We start from the raw sequence: 22594 nt of genomic DNA on the forward strand, positions 1-22594 counted from the left end.
GTGTTGGTGGAGGAGTCATCGGAGAATGATGATGAGGAGGAGGAGATGATGATGATGCAGGGGATGAACACCCTGTGTCTCCCATCTGTGTGAATTCGAGCAGGGGTGACCAGTCCCACTCTGTGCTTTTCCTCTTGCTCTTCTTGGGGGCACGTTTGTGTGCTCCTGCTGGGCTCTGTGGTCTTGTGGTTTGGGGCTGGACTGCTGGTGAAGGTGATGGAGACAGCTCCAAGCTTAAATCCTCCTCTGGTTCATCTGTGAGTTCTGAAACAGAGGCAGGAGGAGAGGGGGGGGCCGGTACTCTTAACCTGGTGGTGAGCATTCTCTGGCACCGGTCCAGGGTTTCCTGCTTTAATCGCGTGCCCAGGTGTCTCTTGGCCCAGCATGTGGCGATCTCAAAAGGTCCTCTCCAATCTTCTGTGGAAAACTGGGAAAGTCTGTTCAGCTCCATGTCAATATTGTTCTGATAATGTTCTCTGAGAATCAGGATGGTAGTAAAGGCCCAGTTTTTTGCATTCCCCTGTATTAGAGTCTGCGTTTGTGAGCTGGGGGAAGCAGGTTTGACTATTGTAGTTAAATATTGGCTTATTTTGTTTAAGGTTGGAGGGTAATCTTCTTTAGACACATTAATGGAGTGATGCACCGCTTTGATTAGTCTATTGATGACACGCACCTTCTGGGTGAAGTCCGGGTCATCTGACTGCACTCTGTGTGGGGGTGCTCCAGTTGCATCTCCCCGTGTTGTGATCCAGTGGCCACCATGTTGGTTTGCAGGTCTGGTGCTGCGTCGGGGTCTGTGAGCACGCAGCTTCACCTCACCGTCAGGGTAAAAGCGCCAGTGATCAGATGCTGGCGGTGTGCTGGGGTGTCGGATGTGCTGTGCTTCAAAAAAGCTGGGCCCCCTCAGCTGCGGGTCCTCTCTGACGGCCTCAGCATAGGAGCGTCGAGGGCTCCCATCTGGATGACGTAAAAACGTGCTCCTGTCTCGCTCGAAAACACGGCCTCTCCTGCTGCCTCTCCTGGATTGGACCAGAATCCAGTCGTTTTCATGAGGCCTCGGTGGCATAATGGCTCAAATCACCCTTTCAGACTTAGCTGCTATGCTCATTCAAAAACAAAATGGAGGTCGAGGCGTGCTTTCACCGACGAATTCCGGTTTATTACTGGAGCGTTCAAGTAAAAAAGATATATATATACAAGCCGAAGTTGCAACGTTTCGAACAAAGAACAGTCTTCATCAGGCAAAAGGCTTTGAATAAATGTATACAGAGTTTGAAAAACCTGTCAAATGCAGCTGTGCTCCAAGTCTGATCTGCTCCGCCTGGAGTTCAGAGTAAAATGGACGTTCAGGGCGGATCAACAACCATGATGCACCTGGGGTCCTCTGTGACCAATCGTTCCTTGTCTCCGGGCAGAATGTCCCCTTCGCTGGGCCGGTGGAGTGTTGGAATTTTACAAACTCGGAGGGTTGCATTCAATGGCACTCGTAATTTTAAAATTTCACATAAAACAATAAATTTAAGCTTATTTGAACTGTAGAACATGAAAATATATAACAAATGAAACAAATTATTCTCAAACCATCTTAATTAAAATGTATTTCCTGTACAATATACATTTGTATGAATTTTAGTGACCAATTTTCTGGGTAACAGACTTAAACTTATAAAGAATTGCAGTTATTGGTGAAGTTCACCTCAGTAAAAAGTTCTGTTGACCATCAGACCTTAATAAGAACATAAAACAGTATATACAATCATTTTTTTCAAATTGAAGTGGGTGCGTTTTTACAGCATGTCCTTCTGAATGGAGTTGGAGGATCTGAGGAGAAGAGGAAGAACCTAGTGAAGAAGCAGAGGGCTCTGGCTGGTTAGGATTAAGAAAAATAAGAACTCCAATGCTGTGAGCATGGAGTTCCTGATGCACTGGCCTTCTCTGTCCCCACCATGGCTCCACCTTCATCTCCCTTGAATTATGTTTTATTTTTGTTTCAGGAATATCCCGCTCATGAAGAGGTCGGTCTGGTAAGCGCTGCAGGTAAGTAGGGTTAGGGCAAAACATACAGACGCTTAGGGTTAGGGCAAAAAATACACACACGGTTAGGGTTAGGGCAAAAAAATACACACGGTTAGGGTTAGGGCAATTATTCACCTGGTTAGGGATCAGAAATCACAAATTAGGGTTAGAAAATATAATCCAATGATTGGGATTAGAGCTACCTGATTGGGGATAATTGTAATCAAAGTCAGAAAACCATAATAAAGCCCAAAAGAAATGACACTTCAAAATTAAACTTTCAGACTAGGTTGCTCTTTACCACCCTCTGCTGGATAAAAACAGAACGAGAGAGGGACCTGATTGGATTACTCATCCACTCCCTCTGTCGGACCAAGAGGAAGAAACCTAGGACTCCAGTATTTCAGCATCTTCATGGCTGTATCTGCTGTCCAGTTCACATTGTCCTGGTCTGTCTCAACTGGGTCATCTGAAAGGCAAATGTGGTTACACAGTTCTCCGATGTGTTCATTCAGATGATCCAGGACTGCTTTTTCTTTTGGTGGCAGGCGACGTGAGTAACTAATCATGGGAATAATAATGTTGGCTTCGGGGAATAATCTTTCTGCCACTTCAAATGTTTGAAACATCTCAATCACTGGGATGTCTTTGTCCTTATGTGTCCTCTGATGGATGCCAAAGGACAAAAGGATGGTCTTTGGCTGAGTATGGCAGGTGGCGTTCTTTAGCAGGAACTCAGCGTGGTGCCATGTAGCTAGGGGGAAGCTGTCCACCTGGGTGTTGTCAGCCTTGAATGGTGGAAGTCTGCCGACATTAGAATCTCCCACAATGACCGTCTCCTGGTGTATGTGGAGATGCCAGTCTGTGAACTTGCGTGGAGTGGTGGCATGTCGTGTTGGGGTGCATACCTGCACAGCTGCTGCAGAGAGTGCTGCATGTCCCGCTGGGGTGGGGTGAGGAGCTTCTATGTTTTGCTCCTGGGATGCACGCTGAGCATCTGCTGGCTGCAGCTCTGGGATGGAAAATGGTTTTGCTGCAGGGATGATCTTCCTTCGTGTTGGTGGAGGAGTCATCGGAGAATGATGATGAGGAGGAGGAGATGATGATGATGCAGGGGATGAACACCCTGTGTCTCCCATCTGTGTGAATTCGAGCAGGGGTGACCAGTCCCACTCTGTGCTTTTCCTCTTGCTCTTCTTGGGGGCACGTTTGTGTGCTCCTGCTGGGCTCTGTGGTCTTGTGGTTTGGGGCTGGACTGCTGGTGAAGGTGATGGAGACAGCTCCAAGCTTAAATCCTCCTCTGGTTCATCTGTGAGTTCTGAAACAGAGGCAGGAGGAGAGGGGGGGGCCGGTACTCTTAACCTGGTGGTGAGCATTCTCTGGCACCGGTCCAGGGTTTCCTGCTTTAATCGCGTGCCCAGGTGTCTCTTGGCCCAGCATGTGGCGATCTCAAAAGGTCCTCTCCAATCTTCTGTGGAAAACTGGGAAAGTCTGTTCAGCTCCATGTCAATATTGTTCTGATAATGTTCTCTGAGAATCAGGATGGTAGTAAAGGCCCAGTTTTTTGCATTCCCCTGTATTAGAGTCTGCGTTTGTGAGCTGGGGGAAGCAGGTTTGACTATTGTAGTTAAATATTGGCTTATTTTGTTTAAGGTTGGAGGGTAATCTTCTTTAGACACATTAATGGAGTGATGCACCGCTTTGATTAGTCTATTGATGACACGCACCTTCTGGGTGAAGTCCGGGTCATCTGACTGCACTCTGTGTGGGGGTGCTCCAGTTGCATCTCCCCGTGTTGTGATCCAGTGGCCACCATGTTGGTTTGCAGGTCTGGTGCTGCGTCGGGGTCTGTGAGCACGCAGCTTCACCTCACCGTCAGGGTAAAAGCGCCAGTGATCAGATGCTGGCGGTGTGCTGGGGTGTCGGATGTGCTGTGCTTCAAAAAAGCTGGGCCCCCTCAGCTGCGGGTCCTCTCTGACGGCCTCAGCATAGGAGCGTCGAGGGCTCCCATCTGGATGACGTAAAAACGTGCTCCTGTCTCGCTCGAAAACACGGCCTCTCCTGCTGCCTCTCCTGGATTGGACCAGAATCCAGTCGTTTTCATGAGGCCTCGGTGGCATAATGGCTCAAATCACCCTTTCAGACTTAGCTGCTATGCTCATTCAAAAACAAAATGGAGGTCGAGGCGTGCTTTCACCGACGAATTCCGGTTTATTACTGGAGCGTTCAAGTAAAAAAGATATATATATACAAGCCGAAGTTGCAACGTTTCGAACAAAGAACAGTCTTCATCAGGCAAAAGGCTTTGAATAAATGTATACAGAGTTTGAAAAACCTGTCAAATGCAGCTGTGCTCCAAGTCTGATCTGCTCCGCCTGGAGTTCAGAGTAAAATGGACGTTCAGGGCGGATCAACAACCATGATGCACCTGGGGTCCTCTGTGACCAATCGTTCCTTGTCTCCGGGCAGAATGTCCCCTTCGCTGGGCCGGTGGAGTGTTGGAATTTTACAAACTCGGAGGGTTGCATTCAATGGCACTCGTAATTTTAAAATTTCACATAAAACAATAAATTTAAGCTTATTTGAACTGTAGAACATGAAAATATATAACAAATGAAACAAATTATTCTCAAACCATCTTAATTAAAATGTATTTCCTGTACAATATACATTTGTATGAATTTTAGTGACCAATTTTCTGGGTAACAGACTTAAACTTATAAAGAATTGCAGTTATTGGTGAAGTTCACCTCAGTAAAAAGTTCTGTTGACCATCAGACCTTAATAAGAACATAAAACAGTATATACAATCATTTTTTTCAAATTGAAGTGGGTGCGTTTTTACAGCATGTCCTTCTGAATGGAGTTGGAGGATCTGAGGAGAAGAGGAAGAACCTAGTGAAGAAGCAGAGGGCTCTGGCTGGTTAGGATTAAGAAAAATAAGAACTCCAATGCTGTGAGCATGGAGTTCCTGATGCACTGGCCTTCTCTGTCCCCACCATGGCTCCACCTTCATCTCCCTTGAATTATGTTTTATTTTTGTTTCAGGAATATCCCGCTCATGAAGAGGTCGGTCTGGTAAGCGCTGCAGGTAAGTAGGGTTAGGGCAAAACATACAGACGCTTAGGGTTAGGGCAAAAAATACACACACGGTTAGGGTTAGGGCAAAAAAATACACACGGTTAGGGTTAGGGCAATTATTCACCTGGTTAGGGATCAGAAATCACAAATTAGGGTTAGAAAATATAATCCAATGATTGGGATTAGAGCTACCTGATTGGGGATAATTGTAATCAAAGTCAGAAAACCATAATAAAGCCCAAAAGAAATGACACTTCAAAATTAAACTTTTAGACTAGGTTGCTCTTTACCACCCTCTGCTGGATAAAAACAGAACGAGAGAGGGACCTGATTGGATTACTCATCCACTCCCTCTGTCGGACCAAGAGGAAGAAACCTAGGACTCCAGTATTTCAGCATCTTCATGGCTGTATCTGCTGTCCAGTTCACATTGTCCTGGTCTGTCTCAACTGGGTCATCTGAAAGGCAAATGTGGTTACACAGTTCTCCGATGTGTTCATTCAGATGATCCAGGACTGCTTTTTCTTTTGGTGGCAGGCGACGTGAGTAACTAATCATGGGAATAATAATGTTGGCTTCGGGGAATAATCTTTCTGCCACTTCAAATGTTTGAAACATCTCAATCACTGGGATGTCTTTGTCCTTATGTGTCCTCTGATGGATGCCAAAGGACAAAAGGATGGTCTTTGGCTGAGTATGGCAGGTGGCGTTCTTTAGCAGGAACTCAGCGTGGTGCCATGTAGCTAGGGGGAAGCTGTCCACCTGGGTGTTGTCAGCCTTGAATGGTGGAAGTCTGCCGACATTAGAATCTCCCACAATGACCGTCTCCTGGTGTATGTGGAGATGCCAGTCTGTGAACTTGCGTGGAGTGGTGGCATGTCGTGTTGGGGTGCATACCTGCACAGCTGCTGCAGAGAGTGCTGCATGTCCCGCTGGGGTGGGGTGAGGAGCTTCTATGTTTTGCTCCTGGGATGCACGCTGAGCATCTGCTGGCTGCAGCTCTGGGATGGAAAATGGTTTTGCTGCAGGGATGATCTTCCTTCGTGTTGGTGGAGGAGTCATCGGAGAATGATGATGAGGAGGAGGAGATGATGATGATGCAGGGGATGAACACCCTGTGTCTCCCATCTGTGTGAATTCGAGCAGGGGTGACCAGTCCCACTCTGTGCTTTTCCTCTTGCTCTTCTTGGGGGCACGTTTGTGTGCTCCTGCTGGGCTCTGTGGTCTTGTGGTTTGGGGCTGGACTGCTGGTGAAGGTGATGGAGACAGCTCCAAGCTTAAATCCTCCTCTGGTTCATCTGTGAGTTCTGAAACAGAGGCAGGAGGAGAGGGGGGGGCCGGTACTCTTAACCTGGTGGTGAGCATTCTCTGGCACCGGTCCAGGGTTTCCTGCTTTAATCGCGTGCCCAGGTGTCTCTTGGCCCAGCATGTGGCGATCTCAAAAGGTCCTCTCCAATCTTCTGTGGAAAACTGGGAAAGTCTGTTCAGCTCCATGTCAATATTGTTCTGATAATGTTCTCTGAGAATCAGGATGGTAGTAAAGGCCCAGTTTTTTGCATTCCCCTGTATTAGAGTCTGCGTTTGTGAGCTGGGGGAAGCAGGTTTGACTATTGTAGTTAAATATTGGCTTATTTTGTTTAAGGTTGGAGGGTAATCTTCTTTAGACACATTAATGGAGTGATGCACCGCTTTGATTAGTCTATTGATGACACGCACCTTCTGGGTGAAGTCCGGGTCATCTGACTGCACTCTGTGTGGGGGTGCTCCAGTTGCATCTCCCCGTGTTGTGATCCAGTGGCCACCATGTTGGTTTGCAGGTCTGGTGCTGCGTCGGGGTCTGTGAGCACGCAGCTTCACCTCACCGTCAGGGTAAAAGCGCCAGTGATCAGATGCTGGCGGTGTGCTGGGGTGTCGGATGTGCTGTGCTTCAAAAAAGCTGGGCCCCCTCAGCTGCGGGTCCTCTCTGACGGCCTCAGCATAGGAGCGTCGAGGGCTCCCATCTGGATGACGTAAAAACGTGCTCCTGTCTCGCTCGAAAACACGGCCTCTCCTGCTGCCTCTCCTGGATTGGACCAGAATCCAGTCGTTTTCATGAGGCCTCGGTGGCATAATGGCTCAAATCACCCTTTCAGACTTAGCTGCTATGCTCATTCAAAAACAAAATGGAGGTCGAGGCGTGCTTTCACCGACGAATTCCGGTTTATTACTGGAGCGTTCAAGTAAAAAAGATATATATATACAAGCCGAAGTTGCAACGTTTCGAACAAAGAACAGTCTTCATCAGGCAAAAGGCTTTGAATAAATGTATACAGAGTTTGAAAAACCTGTCAAATGCAGCTGTGCTCCAAGTCTGATCTGCTCCGCCTGGAGTTCAGAGTAAAATGGACGTTCAGGGCGGATCAACAACCATGATGCACCTGGGGTCCTCTGTGACCAATCGTTCCTTGTCTCCGGGCAGAATGTCCCCTTCGCTGGGCCGGTGGAGTGTTGGAATTTTACAAACTCGGAGGGTTGCATTCAATGGCACTCGTAATTTTAAAATTTCACATAAAACAATAAATTTAAGCTTATTTGAACTGTAGAACATGAAAATATATAACAAATGAAACAAATTATTCTCAAACCATCTTAATTAAAATGTATTTCCTGTACAATATACATTTGTATGAATTTTAGTGACCAATTTTCTGGGTAACAGACTTAAACTTATAAAGAATTGCAGTTATTGGTGAAGTTCACCTCAGTAAAAAGTTCTGTTGACCATCAGACCTTAATAAGAACATAAAACAGTATATACAATCATTTTTTTCAAATTGAAGTGGGTGCGTTTTTACAGCATGTCCTTCTGAATGGAGTTGGAGGATCTGAGGAGAAGAGGAAGAACCTAGTGAAGAAGCAGAGGGCTCTGGCTGGTTAGGATTAAGAAAAATAAGAACTCCAATGCTGTGAGCATGGAGTTCCTGATGCACTGGCCTTCTCTGTCCCCACCATGGCTCCACCTTCATCTCCCTTGAATTATGTTTTATTTTTGTTTCAGGAATATCCCGCTCATGAAGAGGTCGGTCTGGTAAGCGCTGCAGGTAAGTAGGGTTAGGGCAAAACATACAGACGCTTAGGGTTAGGGCAAAAAATACACACACGGTTAGGGTTAGGGCAAAAAAATACACACGGTTAGGGTTAGGGCAATTATTCACCTGGTTAGGGATCAGAAATCACAAATTAGGGTTAGAAAATATAATCCAATGATTGGGATTAGAGCTACCTGATTGGGGATAATTGTAATCAAAGTCAGAAAACCATAATAAAGCCCAAAAGAAATGACACTTCAAAATTAAACTTTTAGACTAGGTTGCTCTTTACCACCCTCTGCTGGATAAAAACAGAACGAGAGAGGGACCTGATTGGATTACTCATCCACTCCCTCTGTCGGACCAAGAGGAAGAAACCTAGGACTCCAGTATTTCAGCATCTTCATGGCTGTATCTGCTGTCCAGTTCACATTGTCCTGGTCTGTCTCAACTGGGTCATCTGAAAGGCAAATGTGGTTACACAGTTCTCCGATGTGTTCATTCAGATGATCCAGGACTGCTTTTTCTTTTGGTGGCAGGCGACGTGAGTAACTAATCATGGGAATAATAATGTTGGCTTCGGGGAATAATCTTTCTGCCACTTCAAATGTTTGAAACATCTCAATCACTGGGATGTCTTTGTCCTTATGTGTCCTCTGATGGATGCCAAAGGACAAAAGGATGGTCTTTGGCTGAGTATGGCAGGTGGCGTTCTTTAGCAGGAACTCAGCGTGGTGCCATGTAGCTAGGGGGAAGCTGTCCACCTGGGTGTTGTCAGCCTTGAATGGTGGAAGTCTGCCGACATTAGAATCTCCCACAATGACCGTCTCCTGGTGTATGTGGAGATGCCAGTCTGTGAACTTGCGTGGAGTGGTGGCATGTCGTGTTGGGGTGCATACCTGCACAGCTGCTGCAGAGAGTGCTGCATGTCCCGCTGGGGTGGGGTGAGGAGCTTCTATGTTTTGCTCCTGGGATGCACGCTGAGCATCTGCTGGCTGCAGCTCTGGGATGGAAAATGGTTTTGCTGCAGGGATGATCTTCCTTCGTGTTGGTGGAGGAGTCATCGGAGAATGATGATGAGGAGGAGGAGATGATGATGATGCAGGGGATGAACACCCTGTGTCTCCCATCTGTGTGAATTCGAGCAGGGGTGACCAGTCCCACTCTGTGCTTTTCCTCTTGCTCTTCTTGGGGGCACGTTTGTGTGCTCCTGCTGGGCTCTGTGGTCTTGTGGTTTGGGGCTGGACTGCTGGTGAAGGTGATGGAGACAGCTCCAAGCTTAAATCCTCCTCTGGTTCATCTGTGAGTTCTGAAACAGAGGCAGGAGGAGAGGGGGGGGCCGGTACTCTTAACCTGGTGGTGAGCATTCTCTGGCACCGGTCCAGGGTTTCCTGCTTTAATCGCGTGCCCAGGTGTCTCTTGGCCCAGCATGTGGCGATCTCAAAAGGTCCTCTCCAATCTTCTGTGGAAAACTGGGAAAGTCTGTTCAGCTCCATGTCAATATTGTTCTGATAATGTTCTCTGAGAATCAGGATGGTAGTAAAGGCCCAGTTTTTTGCATTCCCCTGTATTAGAGTCTGCGTTTGTGAGCTGGGGGAAGCAGGTTTGACTATTGTAGTTAAATATTGGCTTATTTTGTTTAAGGTTGGAGGGTAATCTTCTTTAGACACATTAATGGAGTGATGCACCGCTTTGATTAGTCTATTGATGACACGCACCTTCTGGGTGAAGTCCGGGTCATCTGACTGCACTCTGTGTGGGGGTGCTCCAGTTGCATCTCCCCGTGTTGTGATCCAGTGGCCACCATGTTGGTTTGCAGGTCTGGTGCTGCGTCGGGGTCTGTGAGCACGCAGCTTCACCTCACCGTCAGGGTAAAAGCGCCAGTGATCAGATGCTGGCGGTGTGCTGGGGTGTCGGATGTGCTGTGCTTCAAAAAAGCTGGGCCCCCTCAGCTGCGGGTCCTCTCTGACGGCCTCAGCATAGGAGCGTCGAGGGCTCCCATCTGGATGACGTAAAAACGTGCTCCTGTCTCGCTCGAAAACACGGCCTCTCCTGCTGCCTCTCCTGGATTGGACCAGAATCCAGTCGTTTTCATGAGGCCTCGGTGGCATAATGGCTCAAATCACCCTTTCAGACTTAGCTGCTATGCTCATTCAAAAACAAAATGGAGGTCGAGGCGTGCTTTCACCGACGAATTCCGGTTTATTACTGGAGCGTTCAAGTAAAAAAGATATATATATACAAGCCGAAGTTGCAACGTTTCGAACAAAGAACAGTCTTCATCAGGCAAAAGGCTTTGAATAAATGTATACAGAGTTTGAAAAACCTGTCAAATGCAGCTGTGCTCCAAGTCTGATCTGCTCCGCCTGGAGTTCAGAGTAAAATGGACGTTCAGGGCGGATCAACAACCATGATGCACCTGGGGTCCTCTGTGACCAATCGTTCCTTGTCTCCGGGCAGAATGTCCCCTTCGCTGGGCCGGTGGAGTGTTGGAATTTTACAAACTCGGAGGGTTGCATTCAATGGCACTCGTAATTTTAAAATTTCACATAAAACAATAAATTTAAGCTTATTTGAACTGTAGAACATGAAAATATATAACAAATGAAACAAATTATTCTCAAACCATCTTAATTAAAATGTATTTCCTGTACAATATACATTTGTATGAATTTTAGTGACCAATTTTCTGGGTAACAGACTTAAACTTATAAAGAATTGCAGTTATTGGTGAAGTTCACCTCAGTAAAAAGTTCTGTTGACCATCAGACCTTAATAAGAACATAAAACAGTATATACAATCATTTTTTTCAAATTGAAGTGGGTGCGTTTTTACAGCATGTCCTTCTGAATGGAGTTGGAGGATCTGAGGAGAAGAGGAAGAACCTAGTGAAGAAGCAGAGGGCTCTGGCTGGTTAGGATTAAGAAAAATAAGAACTCCAATGCTGTGAGCATGGAGTTCCTGATGCACTGGCCTTCTCTGTCCCCACCATGGCTCCACCTTCATCTCCCTTGAATTATGTTTTATTTTTGTTTCAGGAATATCCCGCTCATGAAGAGGTCGGTCTGGTAAGCGCTGCAGGTAAGTAGGGTTAGGGCAAAACATACAGACGCTTAGGGTTAGGGCAAAAAATACACACACGGTTAGGGTTAGGGCAAAAAAATACACACGGTTAGGGTTAGGGCAATTATTCACCTGGTTAGGGATCAGAAATCACAAATTAGGGTTAGAAAATATAATCCAATGATTGGGATTAGAGCTACCTGATTGGGGATAATTGTAATCAAAGTCAGAAAACCATAATAAAGCCCAAAAGAAATGACACTTCAAAATTAAACTTTTAGACTAGGTTGCTCTTTACCACCCTCTGCTGGATAAAAACAGAACGAGAGAGGGACCTGATTGGATTACTCATCCACTCCCTCTGTCGGACCAAGAGGAAGAAACCTAGGACTCCAGTATTTCAGCATCTTCATGGCTGTATCTGCTGTCCAGTTCACATTGTCCTGGTCTGTCTCAACTGGGTCATCTGAAAGGCAAATGTGGTTACACAGTTCTCCGATGTGTTCATTCAGATGATCCAGGACTGCTTTTTCTTTTGGTGGCAGGCGACGTGAGTAACTAATCATGGGAATAATAATGTTGGCTTCGGGGAATAATCTTTCTGCCACTTCAAATGTTTGAAACATCTCAATCACTGGGATGTCTTTGTCCTTATGTGTCCTCTGATGGATGCCAAAGGACAAAAGGATGGTCTTTGGCTGAGTATGGCAGGTGGCGTTCTTTAGCAGGAACTCAGCGTGGTGCCATGTAGCTAGGGGGAAGCTGTCCACCTGGGTGTTGTCAGCCTTGAATGGTGGAAGTCTGCCGACATTAGAATCTCCCACAATGACCGTCTCCTGGTGTATGTGGAGATGCCAGTCTGTGAACTTGCGTGGAGTGGTGGCATGTCGTGTTGGGGTGCATACCTGCACAGCTGCTGCAGAGAGTGCTGCATGTCCCGCTGGGGTGGGGTGAGGAGCTTCTATGTTTTGCTCCTGGGATGCACGCTGAGCATCTGCTGGCTGCAGCTCTGGGATGGAAAATGGTTTTGCTGCAGGGATGATCTTCCTTCGTGTTGGTGGAGGAGTCATCGGAGAATGATGATGAGGAGGAGGAGATGATGATGATGCAGGGGATGAACACCCTGTGTCTCCCATCTGTGTGAATTCGAGCAGGGGTGACCAGTCCCACTCTGTGCTTTTCCTCTTGCTCTTCTTGGGGGCACGTTTGTGTGCTCCTGCTGGGCTCTGTGGTCTTGTGGTTTGGGGCTGGACTGCTGGTGAAGGTGATGGAGACAGCTCCAAGCTTAAATCCTCCTCTGGTTCATCTGTGAGTTCTGAAACAGAGGCAGGAGGAGAGGGGGGGGCCGGTACTCTTAACCTGGTGGTGAGCATTCTCTGGCACCGGTCCAGGGTTTCCTGCTTTAATCGCGTGCCCAGGTGTCTCTTGGCCCAGCATGTGGCGATCTCAAAAGGTCCTCTCCAATCTTCTGTGGAAAACTGGGAAAGTCTGTTCAGCTCCATGTCAATATTGTTCTGATAATGTTCTCTGAGAATCAGGATGGTAGTAAAGGCCCAGTTTTTTGCATTCCCCTGTATTAGAGTCTGCGTTTGTGAGCTGGGGGAAGCAGGTTTGACTATTGTAGTTAAATATTGGCTTATTTTGTTTAAGGTTGGAGGGTAATCTTCTTTAGACACATTAATGGAGTGATGCACCGCTTTGATTAGTCTATTGATGACACGCACCTTCTGGGTGAAGTCCGGGTCATCTGACTGCACTCTGTGTGGGGGTGCTCCAGTTGCATCTCCCCGTGTTGTGATCCAGTGGCCACCATGTTGGTTTGCAGGTCTGGTGCTGCGTCGGGGTCTGTGAGCACGCAGCTTCACCTCACCGTCAGGGTAAAAGCGCCAGTGATCAGATGCTGGCGGTGTGCTGGGGTGTCGGATGTGCTGTGCTTCAAAAAAGCTGGGCCCCCTCAGCTGCGGGTCCTCTCTGACGGCCTCAGCATAGGAGCGTCGAGGGCTCCCATCTGGATGACGTAAAAACGTGCTCCTGTCTCGCTCGAAAACACGGCCTCTCCTGCTGCCTCTCCTGGATTGGACCAGAATCCAGTCGTTTTCATGAGGCCTCGGTGGCATAATGGCTCAAATCACCCTTTCAGACTTAGCTGCTATGCTCATTCAAAAACAAAATGGAGGTCGAGGCGTGCTTTCACCGACGAATTCCGGTTTATTACTGGAGCGTTCAAGTAAAAAAGATATATATATACAAGCCGAAGTTGCAACGTTTCGAACAAAGAACAGTCTTCATCAGGCAAAAGGCTTTGAATAAATGTATACAGAGTTTGAAAAACCTGTCAAATGCAGCTGTGCTCCAAGTCTGATCTGCTCCGCCTGGAGTTCAGAGTAAAATGGACGTTCAGGGCGGATCAACAACCATGATGCACCTGGGGTCCTCTGTGACCAATCGTTCCTTGTCTCCGGGCAGAATGTCCCCTTCGCTGGGCCGGTGGAGTGTTGGAATTTTACAAACTCGGAGGGTTGCATTCAATGGCACTCGTAATTTTAAAATTTCACATAAAACAATAAATTTAAGCTTATTTGAACTGTAGAACATGAAAATATATAACAAATGAAACAAATTATTCTCAAACCATCTTAATTAAAATGTATTTCCTGTACAATATACATTTGTATGAATTTTAGTGACCAATTTTCTGGGTAACAGACTTAAACTTATAAAGAATTGCAGTTATTGGTGAAGTTCACCTCAGTAAAAAGTTCTGTTGACCATCAGACCTTAATAAGAACATAAAACAGTATATACAATCATTTTTTTCAAATTGAAGTGGGTGCGTTTTTACAGCATGTCCTTCTGAATGGAGTTGGAGGATCTGAGGAGAAGAGGAAGAACCTAGTGAAGAAGCAGAGGGCTCTGGCTGGTTAGGATTAAGAAAAATAAGAACTCCAATGCTGTGAGCATGGAGTTCCTGATGCACTGGCCTTCTCTGTCCCCACCATGGCTCCACCTTCATCTCCCTTGAATTATGTTTTATTTTTGTTTCAGGAATATCCCGCTCATGAAGAGGTCGGTCTGGTAAGCGCTGCAGGTAAGTAGGGTTAGGGCAAAACATACAGACGCTTAGGGTTAGGGCAAAAAATACACACACGGTTAGGGTTAGGGCAAAAAAATACACACGGTTAGGGTTAGGGCAATTATTCACCTGGTTAGGGATCAGAAATCACAAATTAGGGTTAGAAAATATAATCCAATGATTGGGATTAGAGCTACCTGATTGGGGATAATTGTAATCAAAGTCAGAAAACCATAATAAAGCCCAAAAGAAATGACACTTCAAAATTAAACTTTCAGACTAGGTTGCTCTTTACCACCCTCTGCTGGATAAAAACAGAACGAGAGAGGGACCTGATTGGATTACTCATCCACTCCCTCTGTCGGACCAAGAGGAAGAAACCTAGGACTCCAGTATTTCAGCATCTTCATGGCTGTATCTGCTGTCCAGTTCACATTGTCCTGGTCTGTCTCAACTGGGTCATCTGAAAGGCAAATGTGGTTACACAGTTCTCCGATGTGTTCATTCAGATGATCCAGGACTGCTTTTTCTTTTGGTGGCAGGCGACGTGAGTAACTAATCATGGGAATAATAATGTTGGCTTCGGGGAATAATCTTTCTGCCACTTCAAATGTTTGAAACATCTCAATCACTGGGATGTCTTTGTCCTTATGTGTCCTCTGATGGATGCCAAAGGACAAAAGGATGGTCTTTGGCTGAGTATGGCAGGTGGCGTTCTTTAGCAGGAACTCAGCGTGGTGCCATGTAGCTAGGGGGAAGCTGTCCACCTGGGTGTTGTCAGCCTTGAATGGTGGAAGTCTGCCGACATTAGAATCTCCCACAATGACCGTCTCCTGGTGTATGTGGAGATGCCAGTCTGTGAACTTGCGTGGAGTGGTGGCATGTCGTGTTGGGGTGCATACCTGCACAGCTGCTGCAGAGAGTGCTGCATGTCCCGCTGGGGTGGGGTGAGGAGCTTCTATGTTTTGCTCCTGGGATGCACGCTGAGCATCTGCTGGCTGCAGCTCTGGGATGGAAAATGGTTTTGCTGCAGGGATGATCTTCCTTCGTGTTGGTGGAGGAGTCATCGGAGAATGATGATGAGGAGGAGGAGATGATGATGATGCAGGGGATGAACACCCTGTGTCTCCCATCTGTGTGAATTCGAGCAGGGGTGACCAGTCCCACTCTGTGCTTTTCCTCTTGCTCTTCTTGGGGGCACGTTTGTGTGCTCCTGCTGGGCTCTGTGGTCTTGTGGTTTGGGGCTGGACTGCTGGTGAAGGTGATGGAGACAGCTCCAAGCTTAAATCCTCCTCTGGTTCATCTGTGAGTTCTGAAACAGAGGCAGGAGGAGAGGGGGGGGCCGGTACTCTTAACCTGGTGGTGAGCATTCTCTGGCACCGGTCCAGGGTTTCCTGCTTTAATCGCGTGCCCAGGTGTCTCTTGGCCCAGCATGTGGCGATCTCAAAAGGTCCTCTCCAATCTTCTGTGGAAAACTGGGAAAGTCTGTTCAGCTCCATGTCAATATTGTTCTGATAATGTTCTCTGAGAATCAGGATGGTAGTAAAGGCCCAGTTTTTTGCATTCCCCTGTATTAGAGTCTGCGTTTGTGAGCTGGGGGAAGCAGGTTTGACTATTGTAGTTAAATATTGGCTTATTTTGTTTAAGGTTGGAGGGTAATCTTCTTTAGACACATTAATGGAGTGATGCACCGCTTTGATTAGTCTATTGATGACACGCACCTTCTGGGTGAAGTCCGGGTCATCTGACTGCACTCTGTGTGGGGGTGCTCCAGTTGCATCTCCCCGTGTTGTGATCCAGTGGCCACCATGTTGGTTTGCAGGTCTGGTGCTGCGTCGGGGTCTGTGAGCACGCAGCTTCACCTCACCGTCAGGGTAAAAGCGCCAGTGATCAGATGCTGGCGGTGTGCTGGGGTGTCGGATGTGCTGTGCTTCAAAAAAGCTGGGCCCCCTCAGCTGCGGGTCCTCTCTGACGGCCTCAGCATAGGAGCGTCGAGGGCTCCCATCTGGATGACGTAAAAACGTGCTCCTGTCTCGCTCGAAAACACGGCCTCTCCTGCTGCCTCTCCTGGATTGGACCAGAATCCAGTCGTTTTCATGAGGCCTCGGTGGCATAATGGCTCAAATCACCCTTTCAGACTTAGCTGCTATGCTCATTCAAAAACAAAATGGAGGTCGAGGCGTGCTTTCACCGACGAATTCCGGTTTATTACTGGAGCGTTCAAGTAAAAAAGATATATATATACAAGCCGAAGTTGCAACGTTTCGAACAAAGAACAGTCTTCATCAGGCAAAAGGCTTTGAATAAATGTATACAGAGTTTGAAAAACCTGTCAAATGCAGCTGTGCTCCAAGTCTGATCTGCTCCGCCTGGAGTTCAGAGTAAAATGGACGTTCAGGGCGGATCAACAACCATGATGCACCTGGGGTCCTCTGTGACCAATCGTTCCTTGTCTCCGGGCAGAATGTCCCCTTCGCTGGGCCGGTGGAGTGTTGGAATTTTACAAACTCGGAGGGTTGCATTCAATGGCACTCGTAATTTTAAAATTTCACATAAAACAATAAATTTAAGCTTATTTGAACTGTAGAACATGAAAATATATAACAAATGAAACAAATTATTCTCAAACCATCTTAATTAAAATGTATTTCCTGTACAATATACATTTGTATGAATTTTAGTGACCAATTTTCTGGGTAACAGACTTAAACTTATAAAGAATTGCAGTTATTGGTGAAGTTCACCTCAGTAAAAAGTTCTGTTGACCATCAGACCTTAATAAGAACATAAAACAGTATATACAATCATTTTTTTCAAATTGAAGTGGGTGCGTTTTTACAGCATGTCCTTCTGAATGGAGTTGGAGGATCTGAGGAGAAGAGGAAGAACCTAGTGAAGAAGCAGAGGGCTCTGGCTGGTTAGGATTAAGAAAAATAAGAACTCCAATGCTGTGAGCATGGAGTTCCTGATGCACTGGCCTTCTCTGTCCCCACCATGGCTCCACCTTCATCTCCCTTGAATTATGTTTTATTTTTGTTTCAGGAATATCCCGCTCATGAAGAGGTCGGTCTGGTAAGCGCTGCAGGTAAGTAGGGTTAGGGCAAAACATACAGACGCTTAGGGTTAGGGCAAAAAATACACACACGGTTAGGGTTAGGGCAAAAAAATACACACGGTTAGGGTTAGGGCAATTATTCACCTGGTTAGGGATCAGAAATCACAAATTAGGGTTAGAAAATATAATCCAATGATTGGGATTAGAGCTACCTGATTGGGGATAATTGTAATCAAAGTCAGAAAACCATAATAAAGCCCAAAAGAAATGACACTTCAAAATTAAACTTTTAGACTAGGTTGCTCTTTACCACCCTCTGCTGGATAAAAACAGAACGAGAGAGGGACCTGATTGGATTACTCATCCACTCCCTCTGTCGGACCAAGAGGAAGAAACCTAGGACTCCAGTATTTCAGCATCTTCATGGCTGTATCTGCTGTCCAGTTCACATTGTCCTGGTCTGTCTCAACTGGGTCATCTGAAAGGCAAATGTGGTTACACAGTTCTCCGATGTGTTCATTCAGATGATCCAGGACTGCTTTTTCTTTTGGTGGCAGGCGACGTGAGTAACTAATCATGGGAATAATAATGTTGGCTTCGGGGAATAATCTTTCTGCCACTTCAAATGTTTGAAACATCTCAATCACTGGGATGTCTTTGTCCTTATGTGTCCTCTGATGGATGCCAAAGGACAAAAGGATGGTCTTTGGCTGAGTATGGCAGGTGGCGTTCTTTAGCAGGAACTCAGCGTGGTGCCATGTAGCTAGGGGGAAGCTGTCCACCTGGGTGTTGTCAGCCTTGAATGGTGGAAGTCTGCCGACATTAGAATCTCCCACAATGACCGTCTCCTGGTGTATGTGGAGATGCCAGTCTGTGAACTTGCGTGGAGTGGTGGCATGTCGTGTTGGGGTGCATACCTGCACAGCTGCTGCAGAGAGTGCTGCATGTCCCGCTGGGGTGGGGTGAGGAGCTTCTATGTTTTGCTCCTGGGATGCACGCTGAGCATCTGCTGGCTGCAGCTCTGGGATGGAAAATGGTTTTGCTGCAGGGATGATCTTCCTTCGTGTTGGTGGAGGAGTCATCGGAGAATGATGATGAGGAGGAGGAGATGATGATGATGCAGGGGATGAACACCCTGTGTCTCCCATCTGTGTGAATTCGAGCAGGGGTGACCAGTCCCACTCTGTGCTTTTCCTCTTGCTCTTCTTGGGGGCACGTTTGTGTGCTCCTGCTGGGCTCTGTGGTCTTGTGGTTTGGGGCTGGACTGCTGGTGAAGGTGATGGAGACAGCTCCAAGCTTAAATCCTCCTCTGGTTCATCTGTGAGTTCTGAAACAGAGGCAGGAGGAGAGGGGGGGGCCGGTACTCTTAACCTGGTGGTGAGCATTCTCTGGCACCGGTCCAGGGTTTCCTGCTTTAATCGCGTGCCCAGGTGTCTCTTGGCCCAGCATGTGGCGATCTCAAAAGGTCCTCTCCAATCTTCTGTGGAAAACTGGGAAAGTCTGTTCAGCTCCATGTCAATATTGTTCTGATAATGTTCTCTGAGAATCAGGATGGTAGTAAAGGCCCAGTTTTTTGCATTCCCCTGTATTAGAGTCTGCGTTTGTGAGCTGGGGGAAGCAGGTTTGACTATTGTAGTTAAATATTGGCTTATTTTGTTTAAGGTTGGAGGGTAATCTTCTTTAGACACATTAATGGAGTGATGCACCGCTTTGATTAGTCTATTGATGACACGCACCTTCTGGGTGAAGTCCGGGTCATCTGACTGCACTCTGTGTGGGGGTGCTCCAGTTGCATCTCCCCGTGTTGTGATCCAGTGGCCACCATGTTGGTTTGCAGGTCTGGTGCTGCGTCGGGGTCTGTGAGCACGCAGCTTCACCTCACCGTCAGGGTAAAAGCGCCAGTGATCAGATGCTGGCGGTGTGCTGGGGTGTCGGATGTGCTGTGCTTCAAAAAAGCTGGGCCCCCTCAGCTGCGGGTCCTCTCTGACGGCCTCAGCATAGGAGCGTCGAGGGCTCCCATCTGGATGACGTAAAAACGTGCTCCTGTCTCGCTCGAAAACACGGCCTCTCCTGCTGCCTCTCCTGGATTGGACCAGAATCCAGTCGTTTTCATGAGGCCTCGGTGGCATAATGGCTCAAATCACCCTTTCAGACTTAGCTGCTATGCTCATTCAAAAACAAAATGGAGGTCGAGGCGTGCTTTCACCGACGAATTCCGGTTTATTACTGGAGCGTTCAAGTAAAAAAGATATATATATACAAGCCGAAGTTGCAACGTTTCGAACAAAGAACAGTCTTCATCAGGCAAAAGGCTTTGAATAAATGTATACAGAGTTTGAAAAACCTGTCAAATGCAGCTGTGCTCCAAGTCTGATCTGCTCCGCCTGGAGTTCAGAGTAAAATGGACGTTCAGGGCGGATCAACAACCATGATGCACCTGGGGTCCTCTGTGACCAATCGTTCCTTGTCTCCGGGCAGAATGTCCCCTTCGCTGGGCCGGTGGAGTGTTGGAATTTTACAAACTCGGAGGGTTGCATTCAATGGCACTCGTAATTTTAAAATTTCACATAAAACAATAAATTTAAGCTTATTTGAACTGTAGAACATGAAAATATATAACAAATGAAACAAATTATTCTCAAACCATCTTAATTAAAATGTATTTCCTGTACAATATACATTTGTATGAATTTTAGTGACCAATTTTCTGGGTAACAGACTTAAACTTATAAAGAATTGCAGTTATTGGTGAAGTTCACCTCAGTAAAAAGTTCTGTTGACCATCAGACCTTAATAAGAACATAAAACAGTATATACAATCATTTTTTTCAAATTGAAGTGGGTGCGTTTTTACAGCATGTCCTTCTGAATGGAGTTGGAGGATCTGAGGAGAAGAGGAAGAACCTAGTGAAGAAGCAGAGGGCTCTGGCTGGTTAGGATTAAGAAAAATAAGAACTCCAATGCTGTGAGCATGGAGTTCCTGATGCACTGGCCTTCTCTGTCCCCACCATGGCTCCACCTTCATCTCCCTTGAATTATGTTTTATTTTTGTTTCAGGAATATCCCGCTCATGAAGAGGTCGGTCTGGTAAGCGCTGCAGGTAAGTAGGGTTAGGGCAAAACATACAGACGCTTAGGGTTAGGGCAAAAAATACACACACGGTTAGGGTTAGGGCAAAAAAATACACACGGTTAGGGTTAGGGCAATTATTCACCTGGTTAGGGATCAGAAATCACAAATTAGGGTTAGAAAATATAATCCAATGATTGGGATTAGAGCTACCTGATTGGGGATAATTGTAATCAAAGTCAGAAAACCATAATAAAGCCCAAAAGAAATGACACTTCAAAATTAAACTTTTAGACTAGGTTGCTCTTTACCACCCTCTGCTGGATAAAAACAGAACGAGAGAGGGACCTGATTGGATTACTCATCCACTCCCTCTGTCGGACCAAGAGGAAGAAACCTAGGACTCCAGTATTTCAGCATCTTCATGGCTGTATCTGCTGTCCAGTTCACATTGTCCTGGTCTGTCTCAACTGGGTCATCTGAAAGGCAAATGTGGTTACACAGTTCTCCGATGTGTTCATTCAGATGATCCAGGACTGCTTTTTCTTTTGGTGGCAGGCGACGTGAGTAACTAATCATGGGAATAATAATGTTGGCTTCGGGGAATAATCTTTCTGCCACTTCAAATGTTTGAAACATCTCAATCACTGGGATGTCTTTGTCCTTATGTGTCCTCTGATGGATGCCAAAGGACAAAAGGATGGTCTTTGGCTGAGTATGGCAGGTGGCGTTCTTTAGCAGGAACTCAGCGTGGTGCCATGTAGCTAGGGGGAAGCTGTCCACCTGGGTGTTGTCAGCCTTGAATGGTGGAAGTCTGCCGACATTAGAATCTCCCACAATGACCGTCTCCTGGTGTATGTGGAGATGCCAGTCTGTGAACTTGCGTGGAGTGGTGGCATGTCGTGTTGGGGTGCATACCTGCACAGCTGCTGCAGAGAGTGCTGCATGTCCCGCTGGGGTGGGGTGAGGAGCTTCTATGTTTTGCTCCTGGGATGCACGCTGAGCATCTGCTGGCTGCAGCTCTGGGATGGAAAATGGTTTTGCTGCAGGGATGATCTTCCTTCGTGTTGGTGGAGGAGTCATCGGAGAATGATGATGAGGAGGAGGAGATGATGATGATGCAGGGGATGAACACCCTGTGTCTCCCATCTGTGTGAATTCGAGCAGGGGTGACCAGTCCCACTCTGTGCTTTTCCTCTTGCTCTTCTTGGGGGCACGTTTGTGTGCTCCTGCTGGGCTCTGTGGTCTTGTGGTTTGGGGCTGGACTGCTGGTGAAGGTGATGGAGACAGCTCCAAGCTTAAATCCTCCTCTGGTTCATCTGTGAGTTCTGAAACAGAGGCAGGAGGAGAGGGGGGGGCCGGTACTCTTAACCTGGTGGTGAGCATTCTCTGGCACCGGTCCAGGGTTTCCTGCTTTAATCGCGTGCCCAGGTGTCTCTTGGCCCAGCATGTGGCGATCTCAAAAGGTCCTCTCCAATCTTCTGTGGAAAACTGGGAAAGTCTGTTCAGCTCCATGTCAATATTGTTCTGATAATGTTCTCTGAGAATCAGGATGGTAGTAAAGGCCCAGTTTTTTGCATTCCCCTGTATTAGAGTCTGCGTTTGTGAGCTGGGGGAAGCAGGTTTGACTATTGTAGTTAAATATTGGCTTATTTTGTTTAAGGTTGGAGGGTAATCTTCTTTAGACACATTAATGGAGTGATGCACCGCTTTGATTAGTCTATTGATGACACGCACCTTCTGGGTGAAGTCCGGGTCATCTGACTGCACTCTGTGTGGGGGTGCTCCAGTTGCATCTCCCCGTGTTGTGATCCAGTGGCCACCATGTTGGTTTGCAGGTCTGGTGCTGCGTCGGGGTCTGTGAGCACGCAGCTTCACCTCACCGTCAGGGTAAAAGCGCCAGTGATCAGATGCTGGCGGTGTGCTGGGGTGTCGGATGTGCTGTGCTTCAAAAAAGCTGGGCCCCCTCAGCTGCGGGTCCTCTCTGACGGCCTCAGCATAGGAGCGTCGAGGGCTCCCATCTGGATGACGTAAAAACGTGCTCCTGTCTCGCTCGAAAACACGGCCTCTCCTGCTGCCTCTCCTGGATTGGACCAGAATCCAGTCGTTTTCATGAGGCCTCGGTGGCATAATGGCTCAAATCACCCTTTCAGACTTAGCTGCTATGC

This window comes from Oryzias latipes, chromosome 11, assembly GCF_053564925.1.
Source record: "Oryzias latipes strain Hd-rR chromosome 11, Olatipes_Hd-rR_3.1".
NCBI classification, from domain to species: domain Eukaryota; kingdom Metazoa; phylum Chordata; class Actinopteri; order Beloniformes; family Adrianichthyidae; genus Oryzias; species Oryzias latipes.